We start from the raw sequence: 15,199 nt of genomic DNA on the forward strand, positions 1-15,199 counted from the left end.
ACTTATCGTTAACCCTATTTCGATGCGATGCATTTCGCTTGAAATCCAGCAGGGGAGAAAGCGACTGGGACACCTGAACTTTCATGATCGATTGTGGCGGTTCTGATTGGCCAGGTGTCAAACGAAAGGCTGAACCTGAGCTACTAAGCTATTCCCCATTCGAAAGTTGTCAGTGGCGCATTCAAAAGTGCCTGACAAGTGCAGGAAGGCACAGATAGAGGCGTATGAGCTTCTTGCTTGAGCCAAATAAAGGACTTAGAGCAGAGACCAACTTTGCAACCCGCCAGCCTGCAAATATCTGACCCGCTAGAATCAGCGGAATCTTGGCTGAGAATGGCCAGACTTGCCGGGGTTTTGCAGTTCAATATTTTGAATGAGAAAAATCGTGTATTTTTGTCATCCCTTACGCAAAAAAACGTTAAAAACTCACAGCATGCAGCCAAACACAAATCAGCCATGAAATGATCATATTTTCATTCTCACAGCAAGACCACCAGTGGCAGAAAACCCATGGCAGACATGACACACCAGTAAACCATGTTTCACAACTTGAACAGCTTTAAGCAAACATCTCACTGAAAAACTCGATAGAAACAGCGTAGTTTGCAAAACAGTGGCCGTTCTCATTGAGTAGCAGTTAGGGGGAGAGGGTCCTTGATATAAACTCAGTTATACGCTGCACTTGGCTGTTGTGAGAGTGTGGTGCACGCAAACATATTGGCTTACGCACAAGCCATACCTCACAAATCACATTCAATATCTATAATCAGTGAAATGCATTCGAAGCTGTAAGCCTTTCATTAACCTGACATCAGTAACTTGTCAATGCAGCCCGGAGTTCTGGTGTACCATGTGTGCAACAGTTGTCGCGATTGAAAAAGTGCTGGTATATAGATTGTCAGTCTATGTCAGAAGAAGATACAATTTAAGATCACAGGACATTAGATCTAAAACCCTTCTCTCTTATGAGAGAAGGGTTTTATGTAATGCATATCATTTTCAAAAAGAAAACAAAAAAGGCTTTTGTTTTGTCTGATCTGTACGCTTCTTGTCATGCCTGTATCTAGCTCTGTGCAAACAAAATCATCTCAACATATGACGTCAATAAAGCATTCGATAATAAGTGAAGGTTGCAGGCAGCAGGCGATGTGAAATGTATACAAAAATTCTGGGAATTGTTTTACAATTTTGGTTTTTCACCATGGAAGTTTTTTGTGGCATGTAACGATATGTTATGTTTCTGTGGCACTGCTAAATGCCATTGATTGTCACTGAAGGGCGCAAATTGTTCGTGGGACGATAGAAAAGATGGCATTGCGATCCTTGCTTTCACGGAGTATCACACAAACGGCACGGCGATGGTGGCACGGTTGGAAACACGGGTGAGTGATTAGAAGAAATGCAGATTAATTCAAAGCTTCCATGTGGCTTTTTACCTGGTGCTATTGCATACTGTATCCACTTGAAGTCAGCAAACACCATGCGAGAGACTGACTCTTGTTCATCAAAGCGGGTCGTAAAATTGCGGCAATCGTGACGCAGTCCAATGATGTTTGTGCTTGTGCGCAGTATAATGAACTGAGGAGACTTCTTATAACTTGAAACATCCAGGACGGTTTTCCTCTGTCAGTCCAAAGCCATCAATTATGCATGCAACTTAAGAAGAAACGGCCTGTGGCCTTCTGGAAGAAAGAAGGGTGAAATCTGTGGTGCATTTTGGCGAAAGACAAGTTTAATTTCCACTCTCTTTCTTCTCACTTCTAGTTGAAAACTGACATCACAATGCTTAAGATCAATTTTGACGCGTTAGAAATTTTTATTGTCTAGGTACTTTGATCGCTACTTTGTAAGTCACACGATGGTGCGAACCAACGCCAAAAAATCTAACAGATGGCATTACCATTCCGTTTTATGCACACCTTGACTTTGGTTTTCATTAGTCATTCATATATATATATATAATATATATATATATATAATATATATGTATATCAGTATTACAATTATCTATAGACTAGTAGCTTTTGAAAAGGATATCATAAAAAAGCCAGTTGACCAAGGTCATCCAGCGCAGTCTGTGTTTTCGGCTCGGTTCGGTGCAGCCCAGTTTCTATTATTTTAGCCAGAACGGATGGTGGAATAGACCAGCTCAAGTTAGATCAGACGGCCTTCGTGTTATGTGCCATGGCACGTGCTCACTGATCATGTTGCTAAAATGCTGTCATGGAAGCTTGCGGTCAGCTGTGTTCGTGGCCACCAAAGGCTTATGAGGTTGAAAACGAGCTTCCATTACACTGATCGGTTAGAAAAGACTTGTTGGCAGGCGCATTGTGAGGTAAATAAGCAGCAGTCATAGTGAATCTGGTATTATTGTGGTGAGGAAACAATTTCCATGCCTGCAGGCATTCCACTAACCAACCTTGAAAGAAAGCATGTGTTGCAGGTGCGAGAGGTAAATGTTTGACCCAGATATACAAGGCCACATGCGTGCAGAAATGTAAAATAGTCACCTTACTGCATTCTCCATGTTCCACTCCGTAAAGTATGGCAGATATTTGTCGATCTCATTGTCGCAGGCTTTCATCAAATAACTAAAATTTGAAAGCTTTCTGAGGTGGCTCATGCACGCTGTTTTTCATCCATTTAAATACAAATTTAGAGACACCAGGAGCGTATTTTCATATCGTCAGGCCACCTAAGTCCCTCCCAACTTGAGACAAAAAGGGAGAATAGGTGCAGTCATTTTCCGTCTTGAGCCTTCAAACATGTTTGAAAGATCATGTTCCTAAGTCACACCTTGTTGAACATCAGAAATCAAGGCTGACGCGAGTCTGAGGTAAGATGCTAGTTCTTGCTGCCTATATTGGCATCACTCCAGACCTGAAAATTGTTTTCCTAGATCTTAGCTTCCTCCTTAGCTGTATCTGGGCTCTTTCTGGATCTCTACCTGTTTCAGGTGTCGATCTTGGTTTTGGTGGAACTCATGACATAATGTATGGCTGGATCTAGTTCCTGCTGGATCTTTTGACATAATGCCAGGCTGGACCTTGGTTCTTGCCGGTTCTCTTGGCTTGGTATCATACTGGATTTTTGTTCTTGCTTGATCTTCCGATTGGTATGAGGCTTGATCCTGGCTCCTGCTGAATCTTTCGGTCTAGTACCAGACTGGTTCCTTGGCCTTGGCTGGTTCCGGAACCGGAACCAAGAGCCGGTTCCCGGGAATAAATATTGGAAACCAGGCACACGTCTCCCTAGAATCAAGGCAACATAATAAATGCATACTGCAGTAATTTTGTACTTGCCATTTAATGGCGAGTTGGCATGGCAACACAGCAGGCTTTTTCGGCTGGATCACCAGCTGGGTACGGCAGGCTGGGCTTCAGACTGATATCTGGGGAAGTCGCGCCTCTTATTCAGATTCCAGACTTCCTGACCATGGAGGTGAAAGTGGTGATGGTGTGGAGGGGTCTATGCCTGCAGTCTTCTGCATTCCGACGATGTCACCACAAGATAGTCCCAGGGGCCTATGTGAGCTAATTTTTAATAGGTGGCGAATACGGGACCTTGAAAATGGGTAGTAGGTACAAGCAGATCTTTCATATCGAGCGATGGCTTATGACGTAAACTGTATATTTTGACAAAATTAGAACAGCCCAGTGAAGGGATTTGAAATACGCCAAACTGGGGTACGGCTGAGGGGTGGGCGTCTGATCCTGTGCCTGGCACAGCATCGAATTGCATACAAACCACACTTGCGCATCATCAAACTCATCATGAATCTCTGTTCTCTCTGCCCATCATCCATTAACAGGTGGCCAGGAGTGCCCGCCCCTATCCACCGCCACACGCAGAGCCTTACGTTGATACCGGCGTTAGAAGCGAAGAGACTACGGTCTCGACACTCCCACCCAAGACAAAGGAATCCCACTTAACGTAGTAAAAACCAAGCGCAGCCAAGGGGATGAGTAGTTCAGAATCATTGAAGTTATGATCGCATATGTTTGTAAAAGATAACTGGCGTCAGGGATGACAAACGACAGGCGGACAGGCGCCATCATCCCCATCACCAAGGAGAAGAGTGCTATAATACAACGTTTGGTTATGATACCCTCCGTTGTCAGAGCAGAACAGTCTTCTGGCCTTGTTGCGTGCACGTTGCTACCTCCGCCAACCACCGACCAAGCCAGCTTGTTGTCAGGGGATGGAAAAGATGAGGGCGTAATAGGTCAAGATGCCTGCGTTATGAATGTTTTGAAGATGAACTGTAACGCATCAGAATGCATCATCACCAGAGCCAAACGTATTCCCCAACGGGTAATTCGAAACACGCGTTGATTCAAGCAAATCGGCTTTGCGATTTTGATTTTTGATCCTGAATAAATCAAAGCGGTGTCTGAATCATGTTTCGAAACGCCGTGATTTAAATTACTACGGTTGCCTGTGATGCATTGTGATGTGACGCATGCAAAACATAATAACTTTGGGGAAATTTCGGAAACTGGTCATTTCCGGTGGCGGTGCGGGTTAAAGCTTTAAGATACTTGTGAATTGTCACCATCGTGATGCATTGAGCTAAACATGAGGCTGTTCACATGGGTTTAGAACATGACTGCGTCCTCTAAAGCACCGCGCGCCTTCCATGAGCCGCAAATCTATTGGGCAAGTGGATTTCGATGCAGAGTAAATATCCGCGAAAGATGAATTTCTCAGAACCCTGAGTGACCCTTATGCCTTGGTGCAATTCCGAATCGAGTCATTGGTGATTCTAGTAATTCAAGCAGCGTGAGCAGGTTTACATTTAATACCACATTACGTCGAATGCCTGGGCCACGAACAAAGCACCATTTATAGAAAACTGGGGTGACACCTGACTCGATTCTGAATTCGCATCAGATCGCCTACAAGGCTGATACAAGGTGAAAGAACTCTTCCCCCATATTTCCGTACGACCTCCGCGACTTGAGGCATTATCCTCCGCAACAATTGACTTCCGCCAGAATGCCAGAGCCACTTTGTCGTCCATAAACAACCTGTTCGACATTGTCGAGATTGAGTTATAAGCAATCGGACCTCTAATGGTTTTCACTGGATTCGCTCATGTTACCTCTTTGCCCTCATCTACAACAACTGAACGTTTGGAATTGAATACATTGCCAGCAAAGGATAGTAACGGTCATACGAGCTGGCACACACTGAGTTCAACAACGAAGCCCACGCTGATGCATTATGACATTATTCTCCTCTTGATTAGACATTCATATATGGTGTTACAATATTCAATAGACATGTCGCGCGGTTCTTTGTGGTGCATCTGGTGAACTGAAAAACGGGTTCAGTCAAACATCGACCTTTGGTAGTGCAGATTAATCCGTTCATTCATGTTTCTGAAGGGACCACGATTGTGCCTGATATATTGCCCACAAATCTGGACTGCGGCCACCTCTAGGCGGTGGAGGGTGATGGCAATAGTCAATGTACACACATAATATATATATATATATATATATATATATATATATATATATATCAGGTTGGGGTAAGAAAATCAACAAACCTCTGCAATCAAGCTGGATTGGTTTATTGATGAACAGGAAAAAACCTGAGAAAATAAATCGGCTACCGCAAGATAACAGGGTTAAAGTTTCAGCATGATCTTCCGTGCACCTGATTAGGTTGTTACACACCTGCGAAGTGGCTTACCAAAAGCCGTGGCTGTGCGATCCTGCTCCACGACGATCCACTGCGATCCCACGCACTTGACTCGCTGTCATCCTACGCCGGAGGCGATCCAGTGCAATGCCGCGTCTCGGCGACCCTCTCCGGGCAGGAAGCCCCCCCCCCCCCAGCGGCGGATCAACGTCCCGCCTGTCGCTCCGTTTCCCATGGGCGCACCCCTGGACAGCCGGTGGAAAGGGCACGGCCTGCTTTACGGGCCGCTAGACCTAGCATAGGTGCGGCCAACCTCAGCCGCCACTGCACACGCTCGCACGCCCGCAAACACGCACATCGCGGCATCCAGAGTGGCAGACTTATGCGGATCACGCACGCGTGCGGTATAGAAGCTAATGCAGTGGCCCGCACGCAGGCATGAGCCGTTTGTTTACCTCAGTTAGCAAGTGTGATGCACTGCACACCAGACTTCAGATAGCCAGTGTGACGCTCTGCACACCAGACTTCAGCTAGCCAGTGTGCCGCACTGCACACCAGACTTCAGATAACCAGTGTGGCGCACTGCACACGGGCTTCCGCTGGCCAGTGTGATGCACTGCATACCAGATATCAGCTAGCCAGTGTGACGTACCGCACACCAGACTTCAGCTGGTCAGTGTGATGCGCAGCGCACAGACCTCCGCTGGCCAGTGTGGTGCACTGCACACCAGCTCGGTGATTTAAAGTGTGCTGGAGATTTCAGTCCTTGCTACAACGGTGTGCCGGACGAACTCTTCATCTGAGTCGCAGCGGCGTCATGACGTGTTGGATGGCCTGGTCGTCAGTGATACCAATGGTATATTTGCGCTGGGATATACTTCGCTATTATTGTATGCTTACCGATCTTAATGCACGCTGACAAAAGAAAATGTTTTGATTTTCTTGTTGTATGCTCTCAGGGTTACGAAGTACATGGCACAGTGATTGCGACCTTCGGCTTACATCGTGCTCTATTGAGATGCATCTGAGGCACGTAACACGTCCTATGCCAACTATACGAACTATATGCATGAGTCTGTGCGCTCAACGCTTACGATATTTGACTAGACGAGCCGAGCCATGGTTACAAGCTTCTGTTCAGCCTCACCGCTTCAGGATGATTAGATTCCCATCAATAAAAACTGCTTCCACACCTTCCTCAAGGTCACAGTGTTTTCTCCCCCGATCAGAGCCGGGCGTCTTGTCCGACCACCGCTCAGCCGGGCGTCCTGGGCGACCACCGATCAGATCTGAGCGTCCTGGCAACCACCGGAGGAACGGGGAGAACGACAGGGAGCCGGCGCCGCTAGCGAGTCGGGTCGGGTCGCGTCCAGTCGGCTCCACTATCTCGGAGTCGCCTCCGGTGGGACACCGCGCCAGGGACGGCAGAGTGTGAGAGGACGACAGGGAGCCGGGGCCGCTAACGAGTCGGGTGGGGTCGGGTCAGGTCTACTCTGCTATCTTGGAGTCGCCTCCGGTGGGCCGCCGCGCCAGGGACGGCAGAGTGTGAGAGGACGACACGGAGCCGGGGCTACTAACGGGTTGAGTCGGGTCGGGTCAGGTCAGCTCTGCTGTTTCGGAGTCGCCTCCGGTGGGACACCGCGCCAGGGCCGGTGAACTGTGACCGCGCGCGCCTCCCGCGCGCTCCGGTTTCACATGGTCGCCGAGCCCCACGCCCACCGGAAAAATCAGATTCCCATAGTTTTTCTCACGCGGCCGGAGCCATTGTTCGTGTTTGCCCGAGCTATCCGCTGACGGAGTGTGGCCGGCGTTCGGGGCTTCTGTGATCCCCAGCTGCCGCGCGACGCTGCTGCGTCCGGCTGGTGGCCGGACACTCGGAGGAGTGGGAGGTTGGTGACCTGACACTCGGAGGAGCGGGCAGATGATGGCCTGACACTCGGAGGAGTAGGAGGCTTGTGACCGGACACTCAGAGGAGCGGGAGGTTGGTGACCTGACACTCAGAGGAGCGGGCAGATGATGGATGACCTAACGCTCGGAGGAGTGGGAGGTCGGTGGCCGGACACTCGGAGGAGTGGGAGGCTGGTGACCTGACACTCGGAGGAGCGGGCAGATGATGACCTGACACTTGGAGGAGTGGGAGGTTGGTGACCTGACACTCGTTACACGGGATGAGACGGAGCGTGTGATGCGTCAAGCCGCCAATATTTCAGATTTCACATGCCCGGACCATCCCCGGCAGTCAGATTTCTTCGCGTGCAATAAATACATTGCAGTGAGAGGCTGACCAGTTATTCCGAGCTGTTACGCCTCCAGCATATTTCGAGACAGACTCAGCGAGCTGTGTTGCCTATCACCACAAGTATACAACCACGAGTCTCACCACAAGTACAAGTACACAAGTACAAGTACATTCAAAGTTGTACTGCTCTTTCCCACCCTATCTCGTCCTTTCTTTCATCTCTCAACGTCAGTCACCCCCAACATGACGGCTCCTTCCGAGTCGTTTCGTGTCTATGCGCCCGACACTGGCTCTCATTCCGAACCTGGCAGATCTCCGACTGGGACAGAGCCGCCGGCGCGACCCCGGCCAGCCGCGGAGGCCCTGCTCCCAGCGCCGCCCGCCCCACATGGCCGGCTGGCCGTGGGAGGGGCGCTCCCCAGCGGCGCCGCCCGCCGGCCGGGGGCGCCCGGCCGTGTGACTCCTCCAGATCGCTAATTAGTGGTCAGGCGAGGGTTAAACGGCTACACGCCGCTTCCTGTGATCGGCTGTGACCGCCCAGCCGGCGGGCCGATCTGGCGGGCGACTAACGAGCCGCCGCCTGATGGGCGCCACCCCCGCCCCCCTCCCCTCCCCCACCGCTCTCTGGGGCGCCCGGACACCGGCCGACAGCGGCGCGCTCTCCGCGGCGGAGTCGGGACGGTCACCCCAGCACACCAGCGGTACCGACACAGCAGTGGAGCGCCGAGCTACAGATGGTCGGCTGGGCGGTGGAAGGAACCGGGGTCCTGCGCTCGCCAGTATTCAATATCATCTTCAGCGCGTCGTTTTTAAGATAGAGGCGTTGGGCGGTGCTCCTTTTGGCGCACTCTGTAGCTGAATGCAAAATGAGCTCATAGTCGTAAGCAGGTCATTTCTCTGATTCGTCCAAGGATCAATCACTGGAGATAAACTATGAAATGAAATTGGGCTGTTCTGGGTGCTTTGCTCCTATAATGCGATTTCGAAAGCATTTATCAGGTTGCAGGTTTTATCTATGGACTTTTTGTGCATATTCCAACGAAAACGTCCATTCCCAGGCCCAGTGTATTCTTCAACAACCTTGTCCCACCTTGGGTGTTAAATACCTGGTGCCCTCGCTCGAGTTGCCACCGTTGCCGCCAGCAGACCTGGAAGCAGGTGATTTCCTCATTTGCCGCCACACGACCCGTTTTCCTAATTTTAGATAGATCGTGGTCTTCCGATAGATTGCGCAGCTCTGCATGGCGTCTGCGCTAAGCGCAACGTCTGCTGCAGACGATGCGCCACTTGCGGTAAAATGGCCTCATAACTTCGAAACAACACGATGCAAGATGGGGATTAAAACAAAAACTCCACTCTGGCCAGCATGCCGCCCTCCTGTCACTCAAAACTCACTTGAAAAAGATGGTTATGAATTACGCGCCTCCCTCCCCCACCAGGGTGTCGTCCGTCCGCTGCCATGCGTTACGCATCCAGAAGTGAGACCTGGCTCATCTCCACTTGTTCTGTTCCTGATTGTATTCATGCCTGACTTGGTTCTGCCCACCGCTAGACTATTGCCTATCCAATTCTAACGATACTTATAGTTGACACGAGCAAGAAAGGCTTTAAGGTCGCGGTGTTCGGTATTATAAGTTCAGAATTCGTAGGCGGGCAATTATCGCCTTCAACATACCTGGCGGCAGGGGCGGCACAGCGAAGGAGAGGGAGGGGGAAGGAGGTCAGAGGAGACATTGTAACTACACATAGAGTACCTGAATACAGATCAAGGATGCTCTCATGATTGAGCTAAAGGAGCAATAAATAAAAGGCTAGAATAAATAAAGGGCTCAGAAGACCCTTTGCTTCATCGCGAGGCCTATTTTCGGTGTCCCAAAGCCACTCTCCGAATAAAGTAGCCAATGCTCTAGATCAGAAGCCTCAGGCTGTGGTTAGGAGGCCGTCCCGCGGACTTGGGAGGCTCCCGTTACAAGCTAGGAGGCCCCTGTTCTGGTTTAAAAGGTGTCCTCTATATTCAGGAGGGCCCATTTCTGGAACAAGAGGCCACTTCCATCTATGAGACTGCTGCAGTTCTGTTTCAGGATGTTCTATTTTAGGACAGCTTGGCCACATTTGGGGAACCCTTTCATGAATCAGAAACGTTCCGTTCCGGATTACGAGGCCCCTCTATGCAACGGTAGATTATTTTTAGAACCTGCCTGTCCCAGTCCCGTCTGTGCTCCTGTCTATCCCGGTCATGTCCGTGCTCGTCTAAACTCCTGCCTGTCCTAGTCCCGTATTTGGATATCCTGCCCGTCTCAGTTCCGTCTGTGGACCTCTTACCTGTCCCGGTCTCGTCTGTACTCCTGCCTGTCCCAGTCCCGTCTGTGTATCTCCTGTTGTCCCAGTCCCATCTGTGCTTCTGCCTGTCCCAGCCGACCCGCCCCTCCCGTCCGTCAGTTGGCCACATCCCGCCGTGTTTTAGCCGGCTCCGGGCCCTGTCCGCTCCGCGCCGTATCAGCCGCATCTTCGGCTGTTCCCACCAGCGGCCGCAGTGATTCCGGCCGTTCTCACTGATCCATCTAATAATTTATCCAATTTCCTGTCCTAATGAACTGCGGCCAGCCCCCGTTTTTCACCTCATTATCCTGTTTACCTCCCGGCCGGGCAGTCCGGCCGGCGGTCCTCCCACGCCGCCCGGTCGCTCGCGCGGCGCCCGCCCCGCCGCGGCCGCACCCGGCCCGCGCCGCCAGCACTCGCCGCCTGCCACCAATGGACGCCGGCCGACGCCGCGTTAACCAATCAGAGGAGCTCGATTGGGCAAGTGATTGAGGTGTGAACGAGTTCCGATCTTTGTGCTTGCGTGTTCTGCAGACGATGACGCTGGACCCCATTTCGCGACTTACGGAGTCGCTCGGAACCACATGAATGGGTCCACTAACGCCCATTCACATCTGCTAAGGCCTGGATTGGTGTTATGTTACGCATACGTTATGTTGTTCAGTGATGTATGATACAGTATATCTCTTGTCACTGCATTTCTCCTGTACAGTATGGCAGCAGAAATGCAATGACAAGAGATTAGCCCACTGCAGTCATGTTTGTGCACTAATGGGTGCGACAGAACGCGGTTCTTGGGTAGCTATGAAATCATCAATGCAATTGTATGAGTAAAACTTGACTTTGCGACAAACCTGTTGTCATGACGTTCAGCAGACAGCAAAAGGTTATCTTGATCTTAGTTTTGTATTATACCAGAGGCACAACAAGGATAAAGAGTGATATCCGGGAGATCCTGAAAACAAAGGGGCACAAGATACCTGGAGATATGAGTAGCGTCATCATTTTACCTAAGCACAGTCATCATGATAGCCGAGAAAACGATTTCATCAATGACGCGATTAGCATCGTTATCAGCAGAGATGCATTGTTCGGGTCCATTAGAACGCCACCGCGCCTGATGTCTGCATGACGTGCCCAAGATGGTCTCTGGATCGAGGTAAGCCGCACACAAGCGGTAACTAGAGCAAAATCATAAAAAATTGGCAGAAGTGATACGAGGGCATGCCTTTGTAATATTCGCAGAGGCTATCTAAAAATATTTTGAAGGCGTGGAAACCAGACATGGGTAACAGAAAAAATGTTTACCCGCGTAACGAATGCCGGCTTTCAAAGCAAAATAGCAGGTTTGTGGGACTCTTCTTCCTGTGATAAGCAAAAAGAAGTCGCTGCATGACTCCTGGAACGTTTAGAGTACAACTTATGCCAACAGGCATCTAAAATCTGTCCATGTGTGGGTATTAGCAGACAGCCTATGCTGTATTATTCTTTTGCTGGCGATGGCAAATCCACTGCGCAAATCTTGAATCTGCCGCCTCTAGCCGATGGGCTAATTGGTTGCACCAGCGAACCAAGACACGGGGTGTTTTAATGGTGCGGGCTGAAGTGTGCAATGGCGATATGACGACCCGCGTGAGAACGAAGCTAGAGTGGGATACGTTTGATTTGCGGAATCATATTGTAAGTGGCGTATGCCTTCACCACGGACTCGTCAAGCCAAGCATTAAAGTTTCGCATCAAAGTTTTGCTATGAGTGACAAGAGCACAGAACACTTCACCCAGGGGGTGCTGCATGGTGGCATTTCTGAGGTTGAGGAGGGGCCTGCCACTTTGTTATTGGGGGGGGGGGGGGGATGAGAGACTAGGGAAACACAAATTACGAGTCCTTTGTTGACCCATGGTGATCGTGGAAACGATCACATCGAAAGGATCACTATTGCTATTTAATTCGACCAATCGCACATGTGAGTCTTGGTCGATTGATAACAGTTCATGATTAGAAAAATTTATGTTAATGCTCATGCAAAGACCAATGTCCAAAATCTCCTGGCATATAAAAATGAAGCCAAAACAGGACTGAACGTTTCACCTGTACGGCTTTCTCAGTGCCACCGCGCAGACATTTATCTTACCAATTACAGCTTCCAGTTATTGAGGTCTGTCGGACATGTTCAGCTCAGGAAATGTTAGTCCTGTACATTCGCTAATGAAAAGCACAGCTTTTCTGCCATAGCTGTATAAGATCTATTCGATAGTGTTGAGTGCCAGCAGATACGGCACAGGATCTTTAGAAGTCTCTAACGGACGAAACGTAATTGGGGGTTTCTGCTCGTTTGACCTTAGCACTTATCGGGGTAAGCCGACTTTTTTGCGGTCATTTCGAAGCAACATGTGTGTTTTCTTCATAAATAGAGATTATTCGGATAAGTATTATTATTGCCCATCACTGTGATGGACGAAACGCCTGCAAAAATTTCGCCTCGACTCCTCTCCAGTAGAAAAGCCCCTGCCTCCACTCAAACAACAGGCGCCGCTCGTCAGATCTGGCCCGTGGGTGAGACGCTGGGTACTATAATCAGCTCTGAACTATAATCAAGATCTGATGTCTCACAAAAACTCAACGCTCCCGAATCGACCTGGGACAATTGCCCTTTCACTGGTTAAGACCCAGCAATTCTTTTTATTCCGGACTGATAACCTCATCATAGAATGTGATCACCGATGAACCCTGTCTGAAGAAAAGTGCTTCTATCACCTAATGAACACACATCTGTTAGTTTACTTGAAGGCGTGATTACGGTGGCTTTTGTTGTGTCCGTTTAATGGACGTTTTCTAATATCTGGGGTGGCGGTCGGGAGCCGCCGGGGGTCCGCCTGGTCGTGGAAAACACGGTAGCCAAACGACGGGCGGCGTGCTGGGCGGCCGGGTGCCATCTGTGGCGGCGGCGCCGGCAGCCGGCCCCGCCGCCCACGGCGCCTCGCTGAGAGCCGACCGCGCCGCCCACAGCGCTCCCTCACACCGCCCGGCCCGGCTCCATCGGCTGGCGGAGTGGTCAGCGCACCGCGGCGTCGCAGCGGCCGGGCGGAGGCGCGGCGCGCTCGCCGCCGCCGGCCGGGGCGCTGGGAGCGCGCCTCCGCCGCACCGCCGCCAGCAGCTCGGCCGGCGTCTCGGAGAGGCAGCGGCAGCGCTGCCGGGCCTGCCGCGCGGTCTCCTGCTGCAGCGGAAGCCGAGTGAAGGTGACGTCACGCCGGGCGCTCCCGACGCCATTCAGTGTCCTGGCTCGTTTAACGTCCTGGGACATTGGTAGCCGTTTGTTGACCGATATGAATGACACGTCCGTTTTGAGAGCTCTCGGATTACTTGGCATCGTTGTCGACACATTTGGTACATGCTTTGAAATGCGGGTGCCCAAAGAAACTCCGAAAACAAAGTCAGTGAACAATGGGCGTCACAAGGATATTTGGCCGCATCCAAATGGCAGCTTTAATTAGGCTTTCACGCTTCAATTAGGACAACAGCTATTTCACTTAGTTCCCGGACCTATTGTGTTCTGAGGTAGTAATAACTCGCGGCATTTGATTGTCATTGGCGGGTCATTTCCCGTTGAAAAAACGAACAGGAGCCGACAAGCAATTCGCTCTCTGTCTCATGGAGACCACACATTCAGCTCTGGGTGAGCTAATTAGTTTTTGCTACGCTGAGCAAATACCCAATACCAGCCGCAGTTATCTGAGATTGCGGACGTGAAATGGAATTCCTTGACGAATGGAAACACCTTCTGAACTCATACACAGCGCGATGAGATGAATAGGGCCACTGATAGTCGTTTTTCTGTATAAATTTATACTGCCTTTGCGTAGGCAAAAATTGTACAGTTGGCAGAATTTTCTGCTGCAACGTGCGGTTGCAGATTGAAAGCTGCCAATCCTGATTTCAAGATGTTCATGCCTAAAAACATTTCGCCTCGCTGCCGGTCAGGATACACTGTCAAGCTTGGGTATAATTCGCGCGCATGCGAGCTACCGGTGTCTGATGGAGCGAAACATGCTCAATTCCGTAACGGTAGAATTATAGCCATTCTGTGCTGGAACGGTTCAACCAAATCGGGGGCGATCGTTTGGCTTCGAAGCTAAGCACAAATCGGTTGCCTGCACATAATGGTAAACGGCTCATTTAAACACATTGCGTAACCCTTGTGCTATAAAACCCTGTTGCAACGGGAAAATGCAGCATGTAAACCACCGCCGGTTTTTGCTGCAGGCCGGGAATTGGTGAGCCATCACAGTTGCGTTTTGCGAAGTCCTTCGATGCACGTTCGACGCAGCGAGCCGGCGGTTTGCGACGCCACCATAAGCTCCCACGCATGCGTGCGCCTCATGATCAGTCAGATCTGATATTCGTTTTCCAGTTTGGGCCATTCATAACGTGAGAAACCGTCAGGTGAAAAAGCGCTTCGCCAATACCGGCCGTCCGACCGTGAAATTGTCGTTCAGGTTCCCATCGGGCAACCAAGCCCCAGCCCATATGGCCCGCCATATTTTGACACACTCACTAATCATATCATTTTATCACGTGTTTCTCAAAATCAAAATCCAATTTCCGATCGCGTCCGGTGGTGGGCATGTGAAAACTGCGCGCGGCGACAGTGCGTCACCGTCTGCCGACAGGCTCCGGTCATTACTCCGCGCGCGGCCGCGCTGCGCTGGCGCCGGCTGGGCGGCCTTCGCCATTACTGGAAGCTGCGAACACTGGCAGCAAGCACCGAACAACATATTGTTTCCTAAGTATGTGTGATTTACTTGAATGCCACTATATCCGGAACTAGTTAGTCTGGAGACAGTTGCTGTGCGAGTGGTTAATGAGTTCTGGAGGGTGCTCAACGTCTGCGACCATTTCTGCTTACCGCTGGTGAACGACAGGTTACGTGGCTCTCTGATGCACTCTCAACATATGTATAGACACAAGTTACCGAAATTTGAATAATGTCTAT

Source organism: Pollicipes pollicipes, unplaced genomic scaffold (assembly GCF_011947565.3).
Source record: "Pollicipes pollicipes isolate AB1234 unplaced genomic scaffold, Ppol_2.1 Scaffold_4892;HRSCAF=5777_pilon_pilon_pilon, whole genome shotgun sequence".
In the NCBI taxonomy this organism is placed as follows: Eukaryota; Metazoa; Arthropoda; class Thecostraca; order Pollicipedomorpha; family Pollicipedidae; genus Pollicipes; species Pollicipes pollicipes.